The following is a 26,295-nucleotide window of genomic DNA, read 5'->3' on the forward strand; positions in this document are numbered from 1 at the left end:
TGCATTTGATCCTCGGTCAGTGGCCGACTCTCTGAGGAGCTCATGGTTTGAGCAAACTGTCACAGTACTACTACAGTGAGCCCACATCTGAGCAGGTGACACGGGATCCCCCAGGGCGTGGAGTAAGCCGGTATTCTGCCAGGCACCCCCTCACAAGGGTTTGGGCTTAGCTGCGTGCTGATCCCAGGTCACGGCCCCTGGGTTCACCCTGCTGGCTAGGGGAGTACCAGAAGACACTGTCAGACAAGGATGGTTGGATGGATAAAGCAAAGGAGGGCCGGATAATAAGCCAAGGTCAGGGCGGGCAGCAGACAATGTAATCAGGAGGACTAGCTGACTTTTCTATTATAATCAGGAGGACTAGCCGAGTCGATACACAAGAGATCAGTTCACGAGAGGTCAGGTTGAAACAGGTTACACGAAGGGAGCTCAGAGACAAGCATTGCTCAAGCAACTAGGGACTGGTCTGAGAGAAATTTAAATAGAGAAGCGCATGGGGGGGCTGGACTGGAAGTAGCAGGAAGGAATGATATATTAAGCAACAGGTGAAGCCGGCGACACCCATAGCTGCAGAGTGCAGCCAGAGCTGAACACAAGCCCGTGGAACAACAGGTGCCTGCCGAACTACAGCAGTAAAGGTAAGACAGAGATCAGCTCCGCATCTGATCTGTGAAAAGAGCTTTGTGGGGGTCAAGCAATTACTTCCAGGACTTGTTCTTCTATACGCCGAAGATAGTTCTTAATGACATTGGCTGTTTGTTTGGGGTCGATGTCCTGCTGCAGAATAAATTTGGGGCCAATCACACACCTTCCTGATGGTATGGCATTAAGGATAAGTATCTGCTTGTATTTCTAAGCATTGAGGACACCCTTAATCCTGTCCAAATCTTCAACTCTATTTGCAGAAATGCAGCTCCAAACTTGCAAGGAACCTCCACCATGTTTCACTGTAACCTGCTGCAGATACTCATTATTGTGCCTCTCTCCATCCCTTCATGAACAAACTGCCTCACGCTACAGAAAATATTTCACATTTTGGCTCATCGGTCCAGAGCACCTGCTGCCATTCTCTGCACTCCATTTCCTATGTTTTTGTGCATAGTTGAGCAAGTGCTCTGGACTGGGGTGTTAATGGCGTCGCAAACACATCTCACAAACACAGCGCATTTACGGCCACAAAACAGCATGGTACACACACAGTACATGGCTTGGCACGGTGTGATCTGAACAAGTGTAGTACCTGCACTAACTTTTGTGTGTTCCCATGGATTTAGCAGCCCTTTCAATTGAGTGGGCTAACAAAACTGAACCACGCAGGAATGCATGAGAACCAGTGTGAACCGACCCTGAGCATGGACCTTGTGAAAAAGTCTGCCATAATGTGCAACTGAGCTGGTGCACAGTTGCACAATATGGCAAGTCCCCCCCCCCCCCACCTTCCTACAGTCCGTGTTTTTTAAAAAGAAACAGATGTCTGGAAGCTATGCCCCAAAGAAAGTGCAAATGACTACTCACCAGTATTGCCTGTAGTATTCCTGATGCTGATTTAGTTTTTTACAGGATTTAATTGCATATCCACGTGGAAGTGATCTTGATAGAGGCAAGGCTTTGCTTCCTCATGCCAGCACCTCCAGCAAGGATAACAGTGAGCAGCACATAGTATAATAAATATAGGGGGCCTGTCATTCAGCGCACCTGTAGTGAGGCAGTAGGTTAGAGAGAGCTCCACTGAGTAGAGAAAGGACAGGTACAGCAGTAAGAAGAGGTTTCGGGTGAGCAGGAAAGTGTTGGTTAACTTTACAGAGTATCCCTGCTGCATAGAGTCTGAAAGCAGACTTTACCACCAGCCACTTTATACTGAAAAGACCTAACTGAGCAATATTTTTCAGCATTGCCACAACCCCTCCAACTAAGTATTACTCTGGCTCTTCCAAATTGTAAGTGGGATTTACAGCACCGCTGAGCATTTTCTTCTTCCCAACTGTTATTCTGCCTATCAGAAAACCGTGTACTTCCCTTCATATACATTGCCACTGTTATATCTTTCTACTGTGCCTTCTCATTTTCCACAACATAAAACCAGTTTCAATTAACCTTGTCTTGTGGTTCTTCCCAAAGTTCGGGTACTTCGGACTTCACCTACAAGACTGTATGCACTATGCCTAGGTTCACTCTCATTCCTTGCATTGCTATTTCTCAGACATAAGTACTTTTTTCATAGGACTGCTTGGACACAATTAACATTTCTAGATGTCCCCCAATTTTTGAGCTCAGGCCCACTTTAAGAATATAACTTATATAGGTTATATAGGGGTTCTTACATTTGCCTCTAGTTCTTTTTAAAGCAACAGACTATCAATGATGCTGATTTTGTCACACACAAGCATTGACTACCCATGGTCACTATTTGCCAATTACTGAACATTTCTCTGTAGCAGCTAATGGAAAAACACTTAACACATAAACGATGAAATAAAATGCTTATCTGTCTCAATTAGTATCCTAATCTTATCGCGCACTTGTTAATGGACTCTAAGAGGCTGGCTTATCACACCACAGTCATTTGTTCACAGTATGACAAAACATCTCACTCCTTAAAACTATTTGAAAGGCTGGAACTCAATATTGTCCAAACACAGGACAGTAATTCTATAATAAGGTCCTTTTTATGCTTGCCACATTTGGAGTCGTTTACTCGTGAATATGTGGACCTACTCCAACTTTAAAGGTAAACTGTATTGAATATGGTAAATGAAAGCAGGGGTACACTAAAATCACAACCAACTGTTTTGTAAAGTTGAGGATGGGTTTCAAAATGTTTTCTATATTGTGAGGTTTCCCCCAAGATAATGGATTTAAACTGAATGGACCCCTGTGGGGTAAGAGATCAGTAGACCAGAATTTGATCAAATCACAGAGCGCACAGGGTTCTTGGACCACCGTATTGTGAAGAAAAGGTGTCCCAGTGGCTATTTATAATTTATAAACTAACATTTCATATTATTGTTTTTAAAGTCTATCACTAAATTCTCATCCATCTCATATTTAACTGGTTATTGTATTTGCAGAGATATAGCATTCCTGTTGGGTGTCCCAGGTCATGATTCCACAACTGAGCAGGGTTGGCACACAGGTGTTGGAAGTTCAGTGGTTGAATTAGGGAACAGTGGTGGGATATGGGTGCTGGGGTACAGTGGTGGAGTAGGTGGATGTGGAGTAGGAGTGATGGAGGTATAGTGGTGGAAGAAAGAAGCTGAGAGGGTGCAGTGGTAGAAGAGGGGTGCTACAGTGCCCTGAAAAGGTAGTCATACCCATTGAAATGTTCCACATTTTGTCATATTACAACTAAAAACATAAATGCATTTTAATGGGATTTAATGTGATAGACCAACACAAAGTGGCACATAATTGTGAAGTGGAAGGAAAACGATAAATGGTTTTCTATTTTTTATACAAATAAATATCTGAAAAGTGTGGTGTGCATTTGTATTCAGATCCCTTTACTCTGATACCCCTAACTAAAATCGAGCAAAACCAATTGCCTTCAGAAGTCACCTGATTTATAAATAGAGTCCATCTGTATATAATTCTATCTCAGTATAAAATCTGTGAAGCACTTATAGGTTTGTTAGTGAACAAACACCATCATGAAGGCCAAGGAACACACCAGACAGGTCAGGGATAAATTTTAAAGTTTGTAGATCTGGCTGTATGTTTAGGGTCATTGTCCTTTTTGGAAGGTGACCCTCCGCCCCAGTCTCAATTCTTTTGCATACTCTAACAGAATTTCTTCTAATATTGCCCCGCATTAGGCTCCAACCCTCTTCTGATTAACTCTGACCAGCTTTCCTGTCCCTGCAGAAGAAAAGCATCCCCACAACATGATGCTGCCACCACCATATTTCACAGTGGGGATGTTAGTTTTCCACTGCACATTTTTGTGCTTTGTGTTACACTGCATGAATCATACTCTCGACTGCTGCATTCAGTACGCTGTGCTGTACATGTCATTCTTCCGACCACTACACTTAGTACGCTGGGCTGTACATTATATTCTCCTGACCACTGCACTCAGTACACTGTGCTGTACATGACATTCTCCTGACCACTGCACTCAGTACACTGGGCTGTACATTTTACTCTCCTGACCACTGCATTCAGTGCATTGGGCTGCACATGACACTCTCCTGACCACTGCATTCAGTACATTGGGCTGTACATTACATTCTTCTCACTTTTATGCACTCTATAAGAGTTGTGAGGAAGTGATTCACAGTACAAAACACATTACAGCCCACACATACAAAATTGACTTTTATCCTGCACGGCTAGTTAAAAACACCTAAACATATTCAAAAATACGGGGGTTTGGTCACGCTATATGGTCATATAGTGCTAAGCCCACTTTCTGCAACAAAGTACCCCAAATTAGTGGGTCCTACCCTAGTCGTTTCAGTTCAATGTTAGATAGTATTTTTCAGTGTCCAACATCTGGGATAAGTCCTAGCGCTACCCAACGCATTTCAGGTTCTTTCATCAGGGGTAATTATATAGGAAAATTTCGATTCTGATAAACAGAAAAGTAAAGTGTAGATTATGAATGAAGACCATAATTTAAACAGGCATAATGACCATAGTGCAACTAAGTTCAATGAAGCCAAGGGAAGGGCTGGGATAGAGGAAGGAGGGGAAGAGGATAAGCCCCGAGGGAAAAGGGAATACAACCTACCTAGACCCAGTGAGTGGCATTATAATCAGAAACAGAAAATGGCGACATTGCAGATAAATATAGCGTGGTCAATGGGTGGTGTGTATAGAGTTATTATTTAACCTGCACCCTTGACATACTTTTGACCCAGTGGCAGATAATCCAACATGCGCCGTAAACAGGCGCACTGGGCAGGCCGCAGATCACGGCGATATGCCGCTCGTGTCAGCTCCCGTGCACATGCGCGGGAGTGACATCATCGCGGCTCCAGCGAATCACAGCGCTGGAGCAGCGAGACCCGGAAGTCACTCTGGGATACATGGCAGCGGCGAACATGAAGATGGAGGACTGCTTTGGGGGCTTCGTTCTCAGGTAAGTTACTCATAATGAGCTAGTATGCAAAGCATACTAGCTCATTATGCCTTTGCCTTGCAGGTTGCTTTTTTTTTTTTCAACTGCCTTTACTTCCTCTTTAAGGTTACACAGAAAAGGCAGCAGCGCAATCCCAGAGAGGGCCCATCGGCACCATTCCTCACTGGGCACTATCCACTAGAAGGCATTCTTTTCTTTTTGCGTACATGAATACCCACCCACTCAGGACCAGTGACCAATCCAGTCAGTCCAGTGAGGTCTCCAACACAAGCTTTCCTGTATTGGACACAATGTTATAGAATCCCCTAGCTTACTCTATATTTGGTCATTTTTAAAATATGGTTGGTATTTGCAGACTTTTTAGTATAAGCCTATATAGAAATATTTGTACAGTGACTTCTTTTGCTCCATATTAGTAGCTTGTAAGTAACTTGTCCCAGCTTTGGCTGTCTGCCAGTTGTAGTTTTTGACTGTATAAGTTGACATGTACATTGTGTACTAGAGGTATGGACAGATTCTGATAAAATACCTTGAAATTACTGCATGCCCTCATAAACTGTCAGGATAATTAAGATCTGAGCACAGTTTCATATTTTTAACCCAATATTATAATAGATTTAAAGCTCCAGGAAGATATTTAAAGAAACACATTAATACAGTTCTGTATTCTGTAATGCAGTGATTCTCAACCTTTTTTAAGTCAAGGAACCCTTTAAAATTAGGAACAAAATGATGGACAGTCTTGAGGCACCCCTTTCTAAAATGTAAAAACTATTTGGATAGTTATACATATTGCAGCAACATCACTAAACATAGGACACCCAATGTTAAAGGTGATTTATTCTTCCAAAGCAAATATACTTTTGCAAACTGGTACTGACTAGTATTCAAATGTTTCTCTTTTCCCTCAGTTTTTCTACATTACTTAGCTGATGAGACCCCAAAGCTGATCGAGAGAGGCAAGGGAAGGTCAAACAAAGGCGATATCCTCCTTATCAACTGATGATGTAATTGGTCCTTAGGCAGTTGGCAGCTAGAAGTTGTAATGGTGTACAATGAAAACCTGTGACTTTGTGTAACTAAAAGACAGGTTTCATTAACCTTTTATACAACTTTGGGGCAATTTGTAGGCATTTTGCCAAGGCACCTCTGAAAAAACCTCAGGGCGCCCTGGTTGAAAAAAGGCTGTTATCTTTACATTTTGTAGATAACTGAATCTCAATGGCAGTCCTCCTGTACAGCAGAGCTTGGATTGGAAGAGAACTGGGAGAGGACTGTTGTGGTACAGTGCTAATGCTGTTCTCCACTCATTACAAGATACTGGAGTGACATAGAGGTCAGCAGGAGTAAATAGTACTTGCTGTATTGGACTCAGGAGACACTTCAGGAATTGTCAGTTTCATATAGATGTTAATGGGAGAGCCCTACACAATAAAAAAGGCATGGGGTTCCCCCCAGACCTTCGAGGTCTGGTATACATTTTGAGAGGGACCAATGCAACAATCAAGGAAAAATAAAAGTGCCCCAAGACCTAAAACCATACCAGGCCACATGCACTCTACATGGAGGGCCACCTGGATGAGGATAAGGGTTCAGGAGGAAGGGGAAGCACGTTCTTAGGTAGGTAGGCTGCAGGTTGGCTAAAGGTCTCATGTAGATTTTGGGGGATTTTATTTTTGCATGGAGTTCCCCCCCTAAAATCCTGAATGGTATATTATAGAATTGTTATAGAATTCACAAAACAGGTGAATGTTCATCCAAATGCTCGAACAGCTAAGATTCGGTCAGAGCATAAGAATTGTAAGCTGATCCCTATTAATCATGAGAGTTCTGGTTCCAGAGGAGTAAGTGTATGGGTATAGTAGATGCAACCTAGGGTCCCAAAATGCAACCATTTCCAGGCATCTGTGAAGGGGATCAAAGCCCCCCCTCCCACAATGAAAGGATTAATTTATAAAAAATAGAGAATGTGCAGTAGTGCTCAAACATATTTACATAGTAGTAAGTCCTGAATGACACCTAAGATGCAATTTATAGGGTGGGAAATATTAATTATTAATTATTTTAACAAGAATTCAAATATAGCAACAGGTCTAGAAACAGTGGAAGAAATCATCAGGTTTTCCAAAGTTTCAGAAACAAGCTGAAGAGAGTAGACCTAACTTCTACCTCTGAAACACTTAACCTGCCGCCAACGTAACATTTTTAAGCTTACAAGTTGCCGCCCTAATCTGTGGCCCTAAAGTAAACCATAACCTAACCTTTTTTTTTTTTTAAGTCAGCAGCTACAAATACTGCAGCTGCTTTAAAATAAGGACACTTACCTGTCCAGAGCACCTGCGATGTTGGCACCCGAAGCTGATCTATTCCTCGGCTGTCGGGTGCTGCCGCCGCCATCCTCGGTAAGGGAATCAGGAAGCACTATCCCACTGGTCCCTGCTGTTTTCTGGGATCCGTCCCAGAATACAGTGGGGGGTGGGACGGGAAGTGGCGTAGATACCAGCGGGTAGCTCGGGTATCTATGCCCGGAAGTGGGAGCAAAATACCTGTATTAGACAGGTATCTGCTCCCCCTGAAAGGTGCTAAATGTGAGACCGGAGGGGGGAAGGTGGGGGAGAAACCGGAAAAGCGGAAGTTCCATTTTTGGTTGGAAATCCGCTTTAAGTAAATTTTTTTCGTAAACTTGGATCATGTTACATGAAAAGCTGTTCAGCATACTGAAAGACAGATATACTAGGTTTGATCGTGTTTGGGACCCTTGGCTTAAATATCTCCAACCTTTTGACATTTATCCTGGGTTCACATTGCAGCGGTGACGAGAATCGGATGTGATTTGCACCGCACTGCAGTGCAAATCACATCTGATCTGTGCAAGTTTGGGCCGGGTGCGATGCGAATTCAGCCATACTATCTGTATGGCTGAATTCGCATCGCACCCGGCCCAAACTCGCACAGGACCCTTTTTTTGGTCCGCAGCAGAATCAGATCGCATGAAGGTTCACACCAATGATCCGATTCCTGTCCGAGTTTGCAGATCGCACTGCCATATGCGAACTGATCTGGGGGTGTCATTAACGTTTCGCTGACACTCCTAGCAGTTCGCATAGGGCAGTGTGAACTGCCGCCGGGAGGCATGCGATGTGGGAACCCGCAGCGGATTCGCAGCGTTCCCGCATCGCTGCAATGTGAACCCAGCCTTAAAGAGTTGCAGATCGGGGCTGTGGGTTCTCTGACGGTTCTCTTGGGCAGCTTTCCCTTGTATCCCCACCCCCCTTTTTTTCTTTCTTCTCTTTTTTTCTTTCTACTTTAGACCTCTATGGTTTCCATATTTGCTCTTTGATATGGAGTACTTGAAAGCGTTTGTGACCCACGTCAGCTGGCCAATGGGTTATGTAAATGCTGACCCATTATGTTTTTCCATGTCCCCTGCGTGGGCTATCTGAGAGCCCTGATAGGGTGGTTTATCTTTGTGTGACAGACATGTGTTTATGGGTTCAATTATCAAAAGACGTTGATAATATGATATGCGATTTTGTTGGCTATGTCTGCCATTAATATATTGATAACACCCACTTGCGCTGTGGGACCCTATCTTATCTCTTTTCCGATACTACTGTTTGTGTAAGAGTTGTACGCTCTACTCTTTTTGCATAAAATCCTAAAAAAATAATTGAAATAGAAAATTCCTTTGTAAAGGCAAGAAAGAAGTGCTGCCCCTTCTTCTTTCCGCAGCACCCATTTGTGATCTTACTCCTTGTGGATGCTCAACCCCCTGCAAGAGACCTGCTCTAACATTAGAGGTTCTACAACCAACAGCACATTGAGCAGGAGGAACACCATTACAAACATACGCTTTGCATGCCCAGCTTCCTATTCAAAGCAGGCCCAGTCACTGCTGCAACCTCTGTGATCTTACAGCTACTTTACGACAATCTCTACATACTATACTGAACTGTATGATCCATCTTGAGATGTTTTCTTAACTGACTCCAGAACAAAATGTTTTAAACTTCCTGGATTGCCAAGATCATTTCAGTTCCTACTCAAAAATGTTGATTTGTTTGTTATTCTTGGTCTTTTTCATACACTATAACAAAACATCTTTGTATCTGACAGCTGTTTTGAACCAGGAATTCCACACCGGTCTAGAGGAGAATCATAGGTTACCCACCTTCAATCAGTTCTTCAATGATCTTTTTCCTTTGAAAGCCGGCCACTAATAATTTCTCACAGGACCTGCTTGTAATACACACTGTTCAGTGCTGCGGGTCAGACCTGACTAGAAAGCCGAGGTCGGCCAAAATTTCATACTGCATATCTGTATGAATCACTGGAGATGTTCGTGTTTCCTCTTGGAAATATTACAAAGCACATTCGTAAAAAACAATGAGTTGATCCTTCAACGTAGTCAGCACTCAGTTCCACGTTCAAGTAAAAAAAAAAAAAAAAAAGATTTATATATTTATTTTTTTATTTATAAGGCATTCTGAATCAGCCCGTGATTAAAGCCAGTGTGCTGATAACATTCTTCAAAGTTTGGATGTCTAAAGAAGAATCCAACTTTTTGGAACAATATTTTAAACTGGCGTCCAAAAAGGAAGCAGCATGGGACTGGCAGGAGTGATAAGGACTTTATTACATTATTATTATTTGAAATGAGAAAGGAATATAAAACATTCGGCCTTATGACTGGAATTCCTAAATTGTATCCTCTGGGAAAAGAGATCGTCGATCAGTCTAGCTTTTTTTAACTCAAGACAAACAGTTGAATAGTTGAATACACATTCAAAACAAGTACACATGTATTATTTTACCTTCTGAATTTTTTTTTATTATGTTTAGCCAGTGATGGGACCCAGGTACCCCTGTATGAAGCAACCAGATTTAATGACCACGCTTTTTTCCACTGCGTTTAGGCAATTTAGCTTGGTCAGCAACCTGTCTCCAGGCTTCTGATTGGACAAAAAAGATCTAAACTAAGGGTGCGCAACCTTTTGAAGAGCAAGGGCCACTTAGATGATTTGGTAACCAGTTGCAGGCCACAATTAAATTAAATGGTTCAGAATGTAGAATTTTTTATTTTTATAGCATAATGAACATTTTCCTCCTGCAGCCACTGAATGCCAGTGGGAGAGAGAGGAGGAGAAGCCAGCTTTTAGTTGTTGCAGGGGGGAAATTGAGAAGATTGGTTCATGTAAATCCCGCTGCTGCTGCCCCTCCTGTCCAAATGTAAAACAGAGTGTGACAGGGAGGCTGCAGGGGCCTCCTGGAGCATGAGGCAGGGTTTTTCCGTAGTGAAGAAGGATCTGGGGGTTTTGGTAGATCATAAGCTCAATAATAGTATGCAATGCCAAGCTGCGATTTCCAAAGCGAGCAAAGTCCTTTCTTGCATTAAGAGAGGTATGGACTCCAGAGAGAGCGATATCATTTTTCCCCTGTACAAATTATTAGTAAGACCTCATCTGGAATATCCAGTTCAATTTTGGGCACTAGTTCTCAAAAAGGTTATCGGGGAACTGGAGAAAGTGCAGAGAAGGGCAACCAAACTGATAAGAGGCATAGAGAAACTTAGCTATGAGGAAAGGTTATAGGAACTGAATTTATTCTCTCTTGAGAAGAGGAGATTAAGGGGGATATGATCAACATGTACAAATATATAAGCGGTCCATATAGGGAACTTGGTCTTGAGTTATTCACTTTACAGTCAACACAGAGGACAAGGGGGCACTCTTTACGTCTAGAGGAAAAGAGATTTCATCTCTAAATATGGAACGGTTTCTTCACAGTAAGAACTGTGAAAATGTGGAATCCCTCCAGAGGTGTTTCTGGCCAGCTCAGTAGATTGCTTTAAGAAAAGCCTGGATTCTTTCCTAAGTGGACACAATATAACTGGGTACTGACATTTATAGGTAAAGTTTATCTAGGGAAAATCTGATTGCCTCTTGGAGGTCAGGAAGGAATTTTTTTCCCTGCTGTAGCAAATTGGACCATGCTTTGCTGGGGTTTTTTGCCTTCCTCTGGATCAACTCGGGCTATAGGATTGGGTATATGGGATTGTTTGATATTATTTTTTATTTATTTTTATAGTTGAACTAGATGGACTTGTGTCTTTTTTCAACCTGACTAACTATGTAACTATGATCTACTGTTGGCATTGGCTTCATGAACTCTGATGCTCTGGGATGGCGGGTCGGCAAGCTCAGATCATGATCAACAATTTTCCGTCCCCGGGCATGTGCTTCCCTGGTTTGAGGTTGAGGGCCACATCAGGGGGCTCAAGGGCCACATGTGCCTGCAGGCCACAGGTTGAGCACCCCTCTCTAAACAGAGATTAAGCTAATACTTTTTTACTCTGCTCTCTCCTTATCTAATGGCAGTAATGCAGTAAGGCCTAATTGTCTTAGAGTACTGCACCACCCTCTCTAAGCCTATGCAGGCCATTAGAGGAAGCTAACATAACAGAAAATAATTACACAAGCTGCATTTATATACATTTGTTATTATATTATGCTTATCCCTAGTCATTTCTAGAAAGATCCTGCCTCTACTGCTGTCCATAGAAAGTCTTACATGCAGAGAATTGTAGTGGTAGAGGGAGGTTGCACAGCACAGCATGGCTGGACGAGGTGTTATTTGATCCACTTTTATAACTTTGATATTCTTTCCAAAACATATGATGAATATGTTTGACCATACATAGCAATCTCTATATGGGGGGGAACTCTGTACAGGTTTGGAACTGTTTGCTCACCACTACTATAGATGATAGATGGTTGGATAGTTTTACCTGTTTATTCAGGATTGATGTAGATCAGTACTAGCACAACTTGAACTGTTTGCCCAGACTGCTGTAGATGGTCGTTGTGCTATTTGAACTGGTCACCTTGAAGTTATTAATTATAAGTCTACCACTGCTGTAAATGTTGGTTGGACAATTTGAATTGTCCATCACCACTGTAGATAGTGATCAGCCAATTTTAACAGATTGCCCACCACTGCTGTTGATAATGGTTCGATAGTTATAAATGGTTGCCCATCATTGCTGTAGATGGTCATCAGACAATGTGAACTGGTGGCCCACCACTGCTTCAGATGGTGATTGGACAATCTGAATTGATTTCCCAACACTTCTGTAGCTATTGATCAGAGAATGTGATCTGATCACTCACGTTGCTGTGGATACTGGTGGCCAAACACTACTGCAAATGGTGATTGTTGTGCTGTTTCACTGGTTTTCCACCCCGGCTGTCATTACTGTTTGGACTTTTTTATATGATTGCCCATCTCCCCTTGGAATATTTAGTACGACAATTTGAACTTGTTTTCCACCACTACAATAAATGTTTTAGGACAATTTGAACTTTTTGCCCACCACGACTGTTGATGGTGGTCAGACAGTGTGAACCGCTGGTCCACAACTGCTGTACATGTGAGTTGGGCTATTTGAAGTGAGTGCCCACAACTTTTATAAGTGTGAGCCGGCCAAGTTGATTCTAATGGCCATAATTTCTCTAGGTATTGGTTAGACATTTTTTTTGATTGCCCACCATGGTTGTAGATATTTATTGGACAATTGGAGCTGATGGCCCACCACCTCTTTAGATGATGATCAAACAGTGTGAACTTGTGGGCCACTGTTGCTATGTATGGTAGCTGCATTATTTGAACCGTTTGCTCAGCACAGATTTAAACAGTGATCAGACAGCATCTACTGACACTCAGGTGTAGCACCCTCTAGATACAGTAAGTTGCTAGGAAAGCTAGATTAATGTACTTATTTTTGGCTCCACTGTAATCAGTGGAGCAGCTTGTGCTTGCTTGGGCTGTTCTGGACTCCTCCGGTGGTTGTAGGTTTGATTGTTTCCATCTGCTTTCTGATTCCAGAATGTAGTAAGTTGGAAAGGCAAACCAGCAATCTGAATATTTATGTTGTCTCAGCCAATCCCTGAGGTAGAGTGTCCAGAAAGTGTCTATGGGAATGAATAAATAGTGTGGGGTTTGGAGCTGCCTGTTTTTGTCCACAAGGAGAAGTTCCCAGCCTGAAGGGCTGCCACCCTTCTAGGCAGCCCAGCTGAAATTCTACTCATGCTCATCAAGGTCCCAGCTGTTTTAAAGCTGGGGTCCTGTTTGCGTAGAATCTCTGAAGCTAAGCATAGCACTTGAAGGCTGTCAGGGTGGTTGCTGGGTGTTCTGTAGACACGAGATTGTCTCATTATCCAGATAAAAAATGGATTATAAGATTGTCATCTAATGTCTTGTGTTTGTTAAATGCATTTCTGTATCTATTTTCCACAGTAGAGACAACAGATTGGTACTGACAGAAGGATGTGCCAGATACTTAATGACATCATGTTCATTGATATGATGTAAGAATGTTTCCTACATACACACTAGATAACGCACAAATGTCACATATCCCTGACATAGAGTTATTTATTTATTTATTTACACTTTAAAAATAGTCTTATGTAAGCTGCTGTCACAAAGTTAAAAATTACTCTAGGATCAAAGTACCTTGAGAACTATGTTGTGTTACACTAACAGTCGTGAACGGAGCTCCATAAAAGTAATTCTCTTCAAGAGAAAAAAAAACCATTGGGTTATATTATCCTCTTTTATGAATTCCAATGAACTGCTAGACAAATAAACAAACCGATCATATCACACAACAAGGAAGGGAATCATGTGGCCACACAGGACCGCACGGCAGTGTGTGTGAGAGCCAAATGGGAAACTTGGAAGATAAACATTTCCGCGTACAATGTAATACAGCATGAAAAATGGAACATTCTCTAAGCATTATAATATTGGTATGTTAAAAAAATGTGATTCATTTACAGATTAGAAGGAAATTGTCTGGGTTGCAACCAATTAAGTTAGAGTGTAGGTTAAAGACTGAAAATAATGATCTGATTGGTTGTACAAAGTAACATGGCGCCTTATGGTATGAAGTTATGAGAAGTAAAGACTCTTGCTGTTTGTTGCAGAGTGCAGACAGTCAGCTTCTAGCTGTTATTTTATATATATATATATATATATATATATATATATATATATATATATATATATATATAATATATATATATATTTTTATATTTTTTTATATAGAATAGATATAATAGATATAGAATAGGCTTGGAAATAAATGAAAGAACTTGAATGATAGCAGAGGTCAGCAAGACATTTTAAAGTGACACTAAACTTTGGTTTAAAAAAAATATACAGTATATAGGCAAGAATGTATTCTTTCTTAACCTCTTGGCACAGTCCTTAGTGCCGAAGGGCCCCATATTTACGTGAATTGCTCCCAATACACTTTACTCCTTTTTCTAGTCTCATTTCCCTTTCTTCCTCTTAGTTTATCAGGCCATGATGGTTACACTGCTAACCTTTTAGCATTAGTATAAAGTATTCTCTTTTATATATAAATTCATTGAATATATGGTTTTGTGATTGGCTGCATTCAATTTTATGTGTGGACATTTTTGTTCTTTTACATCATGCAGTGTTTTCCAGAGTTCCAAGATACTTCGGACTGTGATGTTTACCTTCCAGATGTTACATATCGCCTATCTCCAAATTTATAGGACTCGAGTATTCCTCTTTATTTTGTTTTCCTTTTTTGTACTATATGTTCTATTTGCAATGTAAGCATCTAAATGTTGAGCTAATCTATTGGACTGAATTTTAACCACTTCAGGCCACTTCAAACCAATCAATAAGTGTATATTGATTGGTTTGCGCAAAAGTTATAGCATCTACAAAATAGGGGATAGATTTATGGCATTTTTATTATTGTTTTTTTTATTAGTAATGGCGGTGATCTGCAATTTTTATTGGGACTGTGACATTGCGGCAGACAGATCGGACACTTTTGACACTATTTTGGGACCATTGACATTTATACAGTGATCAGAGCTAAAAATAGCCACTGATTTCTGTGTAAATGTCACTGGCAGGGAAGAAGCTAAACTCTAGGGGCGATCAAGGGGTTAAATGTTTTCCCTCAGCGTGTTCTAAATGTAGGGGGGTGGGCTACCTAGGACATGGCAGAGATCACTGCTCCCTATGACAGGGAGCAATATATCCCTGTCATGTCACTAGGCAGAACAGGGAAATGCCGTGTTTAAATAGGCATTTCCCCGTTCTGCCTCTCCTTGTTGAGATCACGGGCCACTGGCGGACATCAAGCCAGCGGGACCCGCGGGCACGCTCCCACGGCATGTGTGCACCCACTAGCCAAGGATTATGAAGGGACGTACGGGTACAGCCTTTTGCGCATTCTGCCAACATACATCAGTGTGTGCCGGTCGGGAAGCGGTTAATAAAACTCTTTGTAAAAGAATTGCACCCCATACACATGTGCCAAAAGCACCCATGTAGCCCTATGTTGGAGGGCGGCTACATTCATTCTCCATGGTCCAGAGGTGTAACTAGAACGCTCAGGGTCCCGCTGCAAGAAATCACGTAGGGCCCCCAGCTTGGACCCTTCCCACAGCCGGCCACCTTCCTGCCATCCTGTGGTCTCCCTACAGTGGCGAAATGCCAGAGCCCAGTGGCAAGTTCGACCCTGGTAATTCCGCCACTGGTGTCAGTATTTTTTTATTTTTGTTTTATTTTTTTATAATTTTTTACCATTTAATTTTTTATTTTTTTTCAATTGTATTATTATTATTTTTTTTACATACTTTTTAGGACCCTCGTTGGGGGTCTTTGATGAAATATCAGGGGTCTAAACAGACCCCTGATGTCTCATTTTTGAGACAGAGAAAGGGACTGAGATTCATCAGCTCATAGTTCTGTACAGAGCTTCCTGTTCATTCATAAACTGAGGCATAGTAATGAATGAATTAAAAAACAAAAAATAACAGAGCCAGTGATCAGTAGCGATCACCGACTCTGTTCATTAAGACAAGGAAAATGCTGGTAAACAATGCCTTTACCATCTCCTTCGCCACTGTCCATCTTGACAGATCCCCGAATCAGTGGGCGGGAGGTGGGAGGGGGAATGCTGGCAGCGCAGCATGTGGGGGAGGGGGCAGGGAAGGACAGGGGGGCCCCCGGGGCAGAAGGGGAGTGTTAGATACACTAGCTGAAGCTAAACTTCAGCTAATATTTTATAAGCAGTTACAGCAAACACTTTTGTTACTTTTGGGATAAAGGTTTTACATAAATAATAGCTGATCATTATAAGCACCCTGATAGTGGGGTGAATAGTTTGTCTCATCTCTGTAACTGAAACATTCTGTAGGAGAGTTTGTTATGTTGAAAAACAACAGACTTACTGATCATATCACTCAGTGAAAAATAAAGGAAACAAGCCTAAAAAAAGAAAACGAACGCAGCCATCACATGTAAGAATTGACAAGCTACCATATAATAAATATTTACTTTTGGGTTTAATACAACTTTAACCACTTCAATACTGGACACTTTCACCCCCTTTGAATGACAACTACTCAGACATGCAACACTCTACCCAATTTAATTTTTTTTGAAACAGATAGAGCTTTCTTTTTCTTTTAATGGTATTTATTCACCACTGGATTTAACATTTTTTTTTTGCTATGTATGCGAAAAAATGCTGACAATTTTGAAAAAAATAATGTTTTCTTAGTTTCTGTTATACAGTTTTGCAAATTAGTAATCTTTCTTCATAAATTTAGGCCAAAATGGATTCTGCTGCATTTCTTTGGTATAAGTAACCCAAAACAGTGTATAATACTTAGTCTGTGTGAAAGTTATAGCGTCCATAAACTATGATATACTGTATATATTTGAAAAATGATCAGTCCTACTGTAATCATTTCATGAGGCCCTAAAATGTCAGGATAGTACAAATACCCTCAAATTGCCCCTTTTTGGAAAGTAGATAGTCCAATTTATTTAGTAAGAGGCATATTGAGTTTTTTTAAGTTGTCATTTTTTGGTTCACAATTTTTTGGACAAACTTAAAGTGGAGCTCCACCCTCTTTTTTAAGTCCTCTGCATCCCCTTCTTCTCTGGCCCCTTATACACATTTGGCATATATTTTTTTTTTTTTTTTTAAACTCACAGTTTTTTAGTTAGTAGTTGTTTCAGCTTCCTGTTTCCGGCCGCGGCCCGAGCGCGTCTTCCCCCGTCTGCTATGCCTCCTGGGAAATGTTTTTTATCAATCCCAGAAGGCAATAGGGGCTGCTGGGCCGTAGTATCGCGTTATTTCGAAACCGGAAATGACGCTATACAAGGCGGCGCCGGCCGGCGCCATTTTAATTAAGGGCAACGTTTACTTTGCTGCCAGTGTTAATCCAGCTATAGCAGCAGTAGGTGTTGACACAGATGATGTCATCTGGCCCAGGCAGTCCCAATGGTATAGACGGGGGGTCAGTGCTCTGTCCCAAGTGCAACATCATTCCTGTGCTGCCATGATTACTGCTGACCCAAGAGTGGCCCAACTGTGCAAGTGTTTACTCCAGCCCCACCCACCACCTTAGAATTTCATTCAGTTAGGCATGTCCCGGGCAAGGCACTCCTCCGCAGCACCCTCCCCCCGCCAAGGGACTCCTGTGGTACAGCCTGTTCCCCATGATTCCTCAGGTGCGGAACTCGGGCGGCTGGTGTGTGCGTGCGGTGCGGTGCGGTGCTTAGCGCAGATGAGTGTGCACGCAGAGTGGGATACAGAGGAACAGCTGGGGGAGTGCACTGATCTGATGGGTGATCATCATGGAGGGAGGCCCTGGAGACAGGTAAGCAAAATCCACAAATCTACCTGGATTGTACATGTGTGGGGGAGTAGTGCAGGACGGAGTGCAGTGGGTCAGGTAGGAAGGTCAGTGTAGTTGACATGTATGTCAGTGTAGTTGACATGTATGTCAGTGTAGTGGACAGGTGGGGCAGTTTAGAAAGGTAGGTAGGGCAGTGTAGTGGACATGTATGTCAATGTAGGGATCAGGTTGGGCAGTGTAGTGGACTGGTAGGTTAGTGTAGTAGACAGGAGGGGGCAGTTTAGTGGACAGGTGGGTTAGTGTAGTGGACAGGTAGGGGCAGTGTAGTGGACTGGTAGGTTAGGTAGGGGCAGTGTAGTAGGTTAGTGTAGTGGACAGGCAGGGGCGGTGTAGTGGACAGGCAGGGGCGGTGTAGTGGACAGGTAGGGGCAGTGTTGTGGGTTAGTGTAGTGGACAGGCAGGGTCGGTGTAGTGGACAGGCAGGGTCGGTGTAGTGGACAGGCAGGGTCGGTGTAGTGGACAGGCAGGGGCGGTGTAGTGGACAGGCAGGGGCGTTGTAGTGGACAGGCAGGGGCAGTGTAGTGGGTTAGTATAGTGGACAGGCAGGGGCAGTGTAGTGGGTTAGTGTAGTGGACAGGCAGGGGCAGTGTAGTGGGTTAGTGTAGTGGACAGGCAGGGGCAGTGTAGTGGGTTAGTGTTGTGGACAGGCAGGGGCGGTGTTGTGGACAGGCAGGGGCGGTGTAGTGGACAGGCAGGGGCAGTGTTGTGGGTTAGTGTAGTGGACAGGCAGGGGCAGTGTAGTGGACAGGCAAAGGGGCAGTGTAGTGGACAGGCAAAGGGGCAGTGTAGTGGACAGGCAAAGGGGCAGTGTAGTGGACAGGTAGGGGCAATGTAGTAGGTTAGTGTAGTGGACAGGTGGGTTGGTGTATGTCCAATGTTAACTCTAGATCCCTCACGTCATTTATATTCCTTTTGTAGTGTAAAGTACAGGTTTTTTTTTTATATGCAACTTTATTGTCTTAGAAATAAAGAGCATTTGTTTCATGTATCTTAGCCTGACATTGAAAGAACAATTGCACTTTTTGAAACAAAGGGGCTGCCTGTAACTGCAATATTGAGCTCACATACATGAAACAAATGCTTTTTCTATCTAAGGCACTAAGTAGCACATAAACCCTGCTCCACTCTCAGGCACGGTCCCCCGCCAACTGTGAGTGTCATTTCTTAAATAAGTAAGGGGCGGGGCCACCCGGTGATGTCACCACCCCTTGTGACATCATCGACTGATGCATGCTGGGAGGGGGGAATGGGGGGATGTCCCTGAATGGCAGTTTGGACATGTGATCACCCTAAGCAGCAGCGTCGTTCTCGTTGTCGCCGCCGCTGCTGAGGAGAACAAGAGCCTGCCTAGTGGAAGATAAAGAAGCAAGCAAGCTACTGCTCAGCGGTAAGTACATGGGCGCTGTGCGGTGACATGTGTGCTGTGCGGTGGTGGACGAACATGTGCTGTGTGTGTGGTGTGCTGTGCGGTGGAACGTGTGCTGTGTGGTGGGGGGGGGGGGGGGGGGAACGTGTGCTGTGTGTGGTGGGGGGGGGACGTGTGCTGTGTGTGGTGGGGGGGGGGGACGTGTGCTGTGTGTGGTGGGGGGGGGGGAGAAACGTGTGGTGGGGGGGGGGGGAAAGGTGTGCTGTGTGTGGTGGGGGGGGGGGGGGGGGAAAGGTGTGCTGTGTGTGGTGGGGGGGGGGAAAGGTGTGCTGTGTGTGGTGGGGGGGGGAAAGGTGTGCTGTGTGGTGGTGGGGGGGGGAAAGGTGTGCTGTGTGGTGGTGGTGGGGGGGGGAAAGGTGTGCTGTGTGGTGGTGGTGGTGGGGGGGAAAGGTGTGCGGTGTGGTGGTGGTGGTGGGGGGGGAAAGGTGTGCTGTGTGGTGGTGGTGGGGGGGGGGAAGGTGTGCTGTGTGGTGGTGGTGGGGGGGGAAAGGTGTGCTGTGTGGTGGTGGTGGGGGGGGAAAGGTGTGCTGTGTGGTGGTGGTGGGGGGGGAAACGTGTGCTGTGTGGTGGTGGTGGAGGGGGAAACGTGTGCTGTGTGGTGGTGGTGGGGGAACATGTGGCAGAGCCTCCATGGCGCTCTCCTCAAATCCTCTGGATGGCTGCAGAAGGGACAAGGAGGTGGGCGGAACATCCCCATTCCCTGCTGCTCTGGAATGTGTGCAAAGATCGCTAAGACTGCAGCACAGCTTGTAAGGTAATTTTTTATTTTATTTTTTTCATTGTCAGGATTTCAAAGTACTCTCACCTCTCCACCCCCCCCACCATACACTATACATACACCCCTCCTCCCACCATACACTATACATACACCCCTCCCCCCACCATACACTATACATACTCCCCTCCCCCCACCATACAACCCCCCCACCATACACTATATACATACACCCCTCCCCCCACCATACACTACACATACACCTTTCCCCCCACCATACACTATACATAGGCAAAAAGAAAAGATAAGATTGCGCTATGGACAAATTTACCCGTTTGCTAGACAAGTTTAAATAAGTGAATGTTAAAATGATTATAATAAAGTGAACTGTGAAGGGTTAAAGCTGCCTGTGCTTGAAACCTATCCCTCTAGATGGGAATAGATTAGAAATGTGAAAAGTAAAATAAGCTTTGGCGCTAAAACCTAAATGGTGTACTAAAAATGCTAATACTCTACAAATTACATAAAAATTACATAAAATGAAGCCCAATGTGGGAATTTCACCAATACACTGTATACGTGATATTAAAGCTATATGTAAATGGAAATGTGTATCCGTTATCCTACATAGTAACTATGCACAAGTGTGGTAAAAAATAATGACTATGCACAAGTGTGGTAAATGATATGATAAAAATTACAACTAATCTATCACAACTAAAAATGTAGGTGCTTTGACAAAAAGTGCTTTAGCTCACGTAAATGAGCCAATACTTATATTCTAAAAAGTGACAATCAAAAGGACATTGTGAAGATACCAAGTGAAAACATCAAAAAAAATTAAAAAAATCAAAAAAATCATATAATGTCCAATCCAAAATATGTTATAATGTCCAAAAAAATAACAATATTTGTTCAGAGTCGCATCATCTAGTTGCTGAAAAAACGCATAAGACTTTTATCAGATAGGAAGGTGAAGCAAGGTGACTGGTGAAAACAAGGGTTAAATTCCTCTCCGGTGCGCCACTCTGTGTTAGAGAAAAAATGTATATATGCGCTCACCAGACATTAAACCCTCAATGGGTTAACCAAGCAGTCACAGTATGAGCCACTGTGCAGCTCTCTCGAGGCTCTGCCACCGCTGAGCTGTGGGGATATTTTACACTCTTCCTTCCGTGAATGGTCCGTTTAGCGTTTGTACATGAAGGAAAACAGAAGTACAACCATGGTGCAATATTGTTGTAAAAACGTACTATGTTTATTAAAAACAGTTTTACTCACAAATTCCAAAAAAGATAGATCGCTGTGAAATATACTCCGCCGGCGTTACTGCTTGAATAGCAGTGTAAGGTGCACGTCCTAGGCCACGCCCTACGCGTTTCGTCAGAGCGACGTCATCTGCCAGATGACGTCGCTCTGACGAAACGCGTAGGGCGTGGCCTAGGACGTGCACCTTACACTGCTATTCAAGCAGTAACGCCGGCGGAGTATATTTCACAGCGATCTATCTTTTTTGGAATTTGTGAGTAAAACTGTTTTTAATAAACATAGTACGTTTTTACAACAATATTGCACCATGGTTGTACTTCTGTTTTCCTTCATGTACAAACGCTAAACGGACCATTCACGGAAGGAAGAGTGTAAAATATCCCCACAGCTCAGCGGTGGCAGAGCCTCGAGAGAGCTGCACAGTGGCTCATACTGTGACTGCTTGGTTAACCCATTGAGGGTTTAATGTCTGGTGAGCGCATATATACATTTTTTCTCTAACACAGAGTGGCGCACCGGAGAGGAATTTAACCCTTGTTTTCACCAGTCACCTTGCTTCACCTTCCTATCTGATAAAAGTCTTATGCGTTTTTTCAGCAACTAGATGATGCGACTCTGAACAAATATTGTTATTTTTTTGGACATTATAACATATTTTGGATTGGACATTATATGATTTTTTTGATTTTTTTAATTTTTTTGATGTTTTCACTTGGTATCTTCACAATGTCCTTTTGATTGTCACTTTTTAGAATATAAGTATTGGCTCATTTACGTGAGCTAAAGCACTTTTTGTCAAAGCACCTACATTTTTAGTTGTGATAGATTAGTTGTAATTTTTATCATATCATTTACCACACTTGTGCATAGTCATTATTTTTTACCACACTTGTGCATAGTTACTATGTAGGATAACGGATACACATTTCCATTTACATATAGCTTTAATATCACGTATACAGTGTATTGGTGAAATTCCCACATTGGGCTTCATTTTATGTAATTTTTATGTAATTTGTAGAGTATTAGCATTTTTAGTACACCATTTAGGTTTTAGCGCCAAAGCTTATTTTACTTTTCACATACACTATACATACACCCCTCCACCCACCATACAACCCCCCCAACCATACACTATATACACCCCTCCCCCCACCATACACTATGTACACCCTCCTCCCCTCACCATACACCCCCCTCCCCCACCATACACTATACATACACACCCCTCCATACACCATCCATATATACTGTTCTCACCAAGTGACACCGTCCGCTGCCCTGCTGACACCGTCCTCTGCCCTGCTGACACCATTTACTCTACTGACACTGCCCTCTGCCCTGCTGACTCTGCCCTGCTTACACCATTTACTCTACTGACACTGCCCTCTGCCCTGCTGACACTGCCCTCGGCCCTGCTGACACTGCCCTCGGCCCTGCTGACACTGCCCTCTGCCCTGCTGACACTGCCCTCTGCCCTGCTGACACTGCCCTCTGCCCTGCTGACACTATTTACTCTACTGACACTGTCCTCTGCCCTACTGACACCATTTACTCTACCGACACTGTCCTCTGCCCTACTGACACTGTCCTCTGCCCTACTGACACAATTTAGTCTACCGACACTGTCCTCTGCCCTACTGACACAATTTAGTCTGCTGACACTGCCCTCTGCCCTGCTGACACTGCCCTCTGCCCTCTGCCCTGCTGACACTGCCCTCTGCCCTGCTGACACCATTTACTCTACCGACACTGTCCTCTGCCCTACTGACACCATTTACTCTGCTGACACTGCCCTCTGCCCTGCTGACACTGCCCTCTGCCCTGCTGACACCATTTACTCTGACACTGTCCTCTGCCCTACTGACACCATTTACCCTGCTGACACTGCCCTCTGCCCTGCTGACACTATTTACTCTACTGACACTGTCCTCTGCCCTGCTGACACTATTTACTCTACTGACACTGTCCTCTGCCCTGCTGACACTATTTACTCTACTGACACTGTCCTCTGCCCTACTGACACCATTTACTCTACCGACACTGTCCTCTGCCCTACTGACACTGTCCTCCATGGGACATGTGCTGTGCGATGGGGGGGACATGGGACATGTGCTGTGCGGTGGGATGTGTTGTGCGTTGGGGGGACATGTGCGGTGGGGGACATGGGAGATGTGTGGTGTGAGGTGAGATGTGCTGTGTGGTGGGGGGACATGTGCGATGAGATGTGCTGGGCTTGGGGGACATGTGCTGTGCGATGGGGGGCATGGGCTTGGGGGACGTGGGCTGTGCTGGGGAACATGGGAGATATGTGGTGTGAGGTGAGATGTGCTGTGTGGTGGGGGGACATGTGTGGTGGGGGGGTGGGCTGTGCTGGGGGACATGGGAGATGTGTGGTGGGGGGAGGTGTGGGGTCAGATGTGCGGTGGTGGGACGTGTGCTGTGCTGGGCAGGTAGATTTTATGTCTCTATACCCCCTTATCATAGAATGATGAAATATAGTCAGTGAATTTATTTATTTTTATTGCAGAAGCTGTTGGACTGTAGAAATTCATCTTTACTTGGTCTACGCCATTTACAGGTAAGCAATGAACAAAATAATGCAATTTATTCACAAATGTGTATATATTTTTATTAAATTCATAATTTAATTTTTGTTTTATTTTAATCCTCTAGGTTGAAGATCCAAATGATTTTGGAAAACTAAAAATTAAGAAATATAGTATGAAAAAGGTTCATTACTCTAAGCTAAATAATACACTCTCTCTCTCTCTCTCTCTCTCTCTCTCTCTCTCTCTCTCTCTCTCTCTCTCTCTCTCTCTCGAAATAAAATTCTATATTCTCATACATTTGTGTGTGCGTTTTTTTTTTTTTAAATATATGGTTATAGGTCAGATTATATCTAAGGTCACGTTACACTAAGAATACATACATTTAGTATTTCTATATCACACCAGAAAGTAAACAAATCTCTCTCTCTCGTGAGTGGAGCTATATTTTTGGGTGGAAATTTATTAGTCTTTGTTGTGCACCTGGTCACACTTTTTATCACAGAAGTGTGTGGTGACAACTATAAAAAATTTTTTTTTTTTTTTCTACGCATAAGCTCAATGGGCTATTCGAGGGGTGCCCAACCGCTGGCACTCTGATGTGGCCCGCCATGTCTTGCTCTGAGATGTCGGGTCAGCATGCCCAGATCGCGGGTTCCCGACCCTCCATCTTTGAGCATCAGCACAAAGAATGGAGCCCTCGCTAGAGGAAGCCAGCTGGCTCCTTCTCAGGTGGCGTGATACCAAATGTACTCCCGCCTATGACATGAAGCATCGCTTCTGCTCTCTACAGCAGCCGCATGCTTCTGTTTTCTGTCACACTAACGCATGGGAACCCACAATTTGAACAACAGTACCCAGCAGCATTACCAGTATCAAACAGCAGTAACCGCCACCAGTACCAGCCAGCAGTACAAGTACCAGCCGGTGGTATCAGCAGGCAGTGCCCAACAGCAGTAACGCCTGATTCACACCTATGCATTTTTTTGTGCTTTTTGCAAATTTGCACCACATCCATTTAACATTGGATTGAAATGGAACACGTTCTGTAGAGCAAATCTGCAAAAAGCACAAAAAATGCCATAGGTGTGAATCAGACCTAAGAGCCAGCAGTACCAGCACCTGTCCGAAGTACCAGCCCTTGAGGACAGCCAGCAGCAGCCACCAGTTATAGCCACATGGGGGACAGCCACAACCAGCTGCAGGAATCCTGAGGAAGAAGTGAAGATCAAGGTCAGTTGAGATGTAAGAAAACCACAATGCATCTGTGTGAAAGCAGCCTTAGGCCCCTTTCACACGATTGGTCCGATGAGGTCTACCTGTCTGTTTTTCATGAGGACCCTCCATTCACCTCTATAGAGCGGCATATGTAAACAGACTTTTATCTGCTTACACAAGCCTATCTGCAATCCAAATGCCTTAAAAAAAAAAAAAAAAAAAGGGACAATTGCCACCTCCGAGAATGTGAGTGGGCGGGCAGGTGTCGCCGAGGATGAGAGAGCCGGCGGCTCTGTTAAGAGACAGCGGGTGGCTTGGCTCAGCTCACTGACAGTATTTGAGCGTCTGCTGGCCAATCAGGGAGCCGGCGGGCGGGGGAGAAAAGAGATGACATCTCTCACTGCCAGGCGCCCGCCCTGCATCCCTGCAGTTCCGCCCTCACTGCAGTGTGCAGGCAGCCACGGCAGCAGAGAGATTACTTCATCTCTCTGTTGCTTGACTGGTAATCTGCTGCCTGGGACAGAGCAAGAGACAATCTGCATTGTGTGGCATGGGACATGGCAAGTGACAATCCACATTGTGTGGCATGGGATGTGACAAACTGCAGCTGGTGAAAGGTGACGTGGCAAGTGACACTCTGCAACGTGTGGCATGGGACGTGGTGAGTGACAATCTGCATCTGGTGACGTATCAAGTGACAATCTGCATCTGGTGGCGTGACAATCTGCATCTGGTGACAGGCGACGTGGCAAGTGACAATCCGCAATGGCAGGTGACAGCAGCAGGTGACACGCTCGGGGCTCCCACTGATTCTGCATTATGGTAAGTTGAACCATTTAATTTTTTATAACAATGTAATAATAGTAATGTGCTTCAATCATCCTGACACCATAACAACCGTGGCGCCGTGATGATTGAATCGCTAACACCAGCAATTTCCCTGATAAATTTACCCCCAAAAAACATATTTTCTGGCAGTGCCCCTCCTGAGACTAGGCTCTGGATCCACCCCTGCTGTAGACAATACCGTTTTGATTTATGATCCAGGTGCTCTTATATTACAATTCTCCAAATTTTTATGGAGTTTACATTTTTATTTTTTTTATTTTTATACTTCTTTTAGAAATGCTGAAATGCACAGCCCAATGGTTGAACAATTTATACCTTTGATACTGGAAGACAAGAGAGGAGACCGATTCCGAATACCGGTATGTTTTATTTAAACTAGGATATCCATTTCTGGTTTGTGGTATCTAACAACCTTGTAAGTATAA

The 26,295-nt window shown here is 43.8% G+C and overlaps 1 long non-coding RNA gene across 1 annotated transcript in view; it reads left to right on the forward strand.

Annotated features, from left to right (window-relative positions):
- The first annotated feature begins 516 nt into the window (after positions 1–516).
- The window catches only part of LOC143990059 (uncharacterized), a 149,921-nt gene continuing 124,142 nt past the window's right edge, over positions 517–26,295 (forward strand). Inside the window, exon 1 of the long non-coding RNA XR_013277130.1 lies at positions 517–638. This is a non-coding gene — a long non-coding RNA (uncharacterized LOC143990059). The remainder of the gene's footprint in view (positions 639–26,295) is intronic.

The sequence above is a fragment of the Lithobates pipiens genome, unplaced genomic scaffold (genome assembly GCF_037356315.1).
Source record: "Lithobates pipiens isolate NorthernLeopardFrog02 unplaced genomic scaffold, aLitPip1_a1.2 Scaffold_18, whole genome shotgun sequence".
NCBI lineage: Eukaryota > Metazoa > Chordata > Amphibia > Anura > Ranidae > Lithobates > Lithobates pipiens.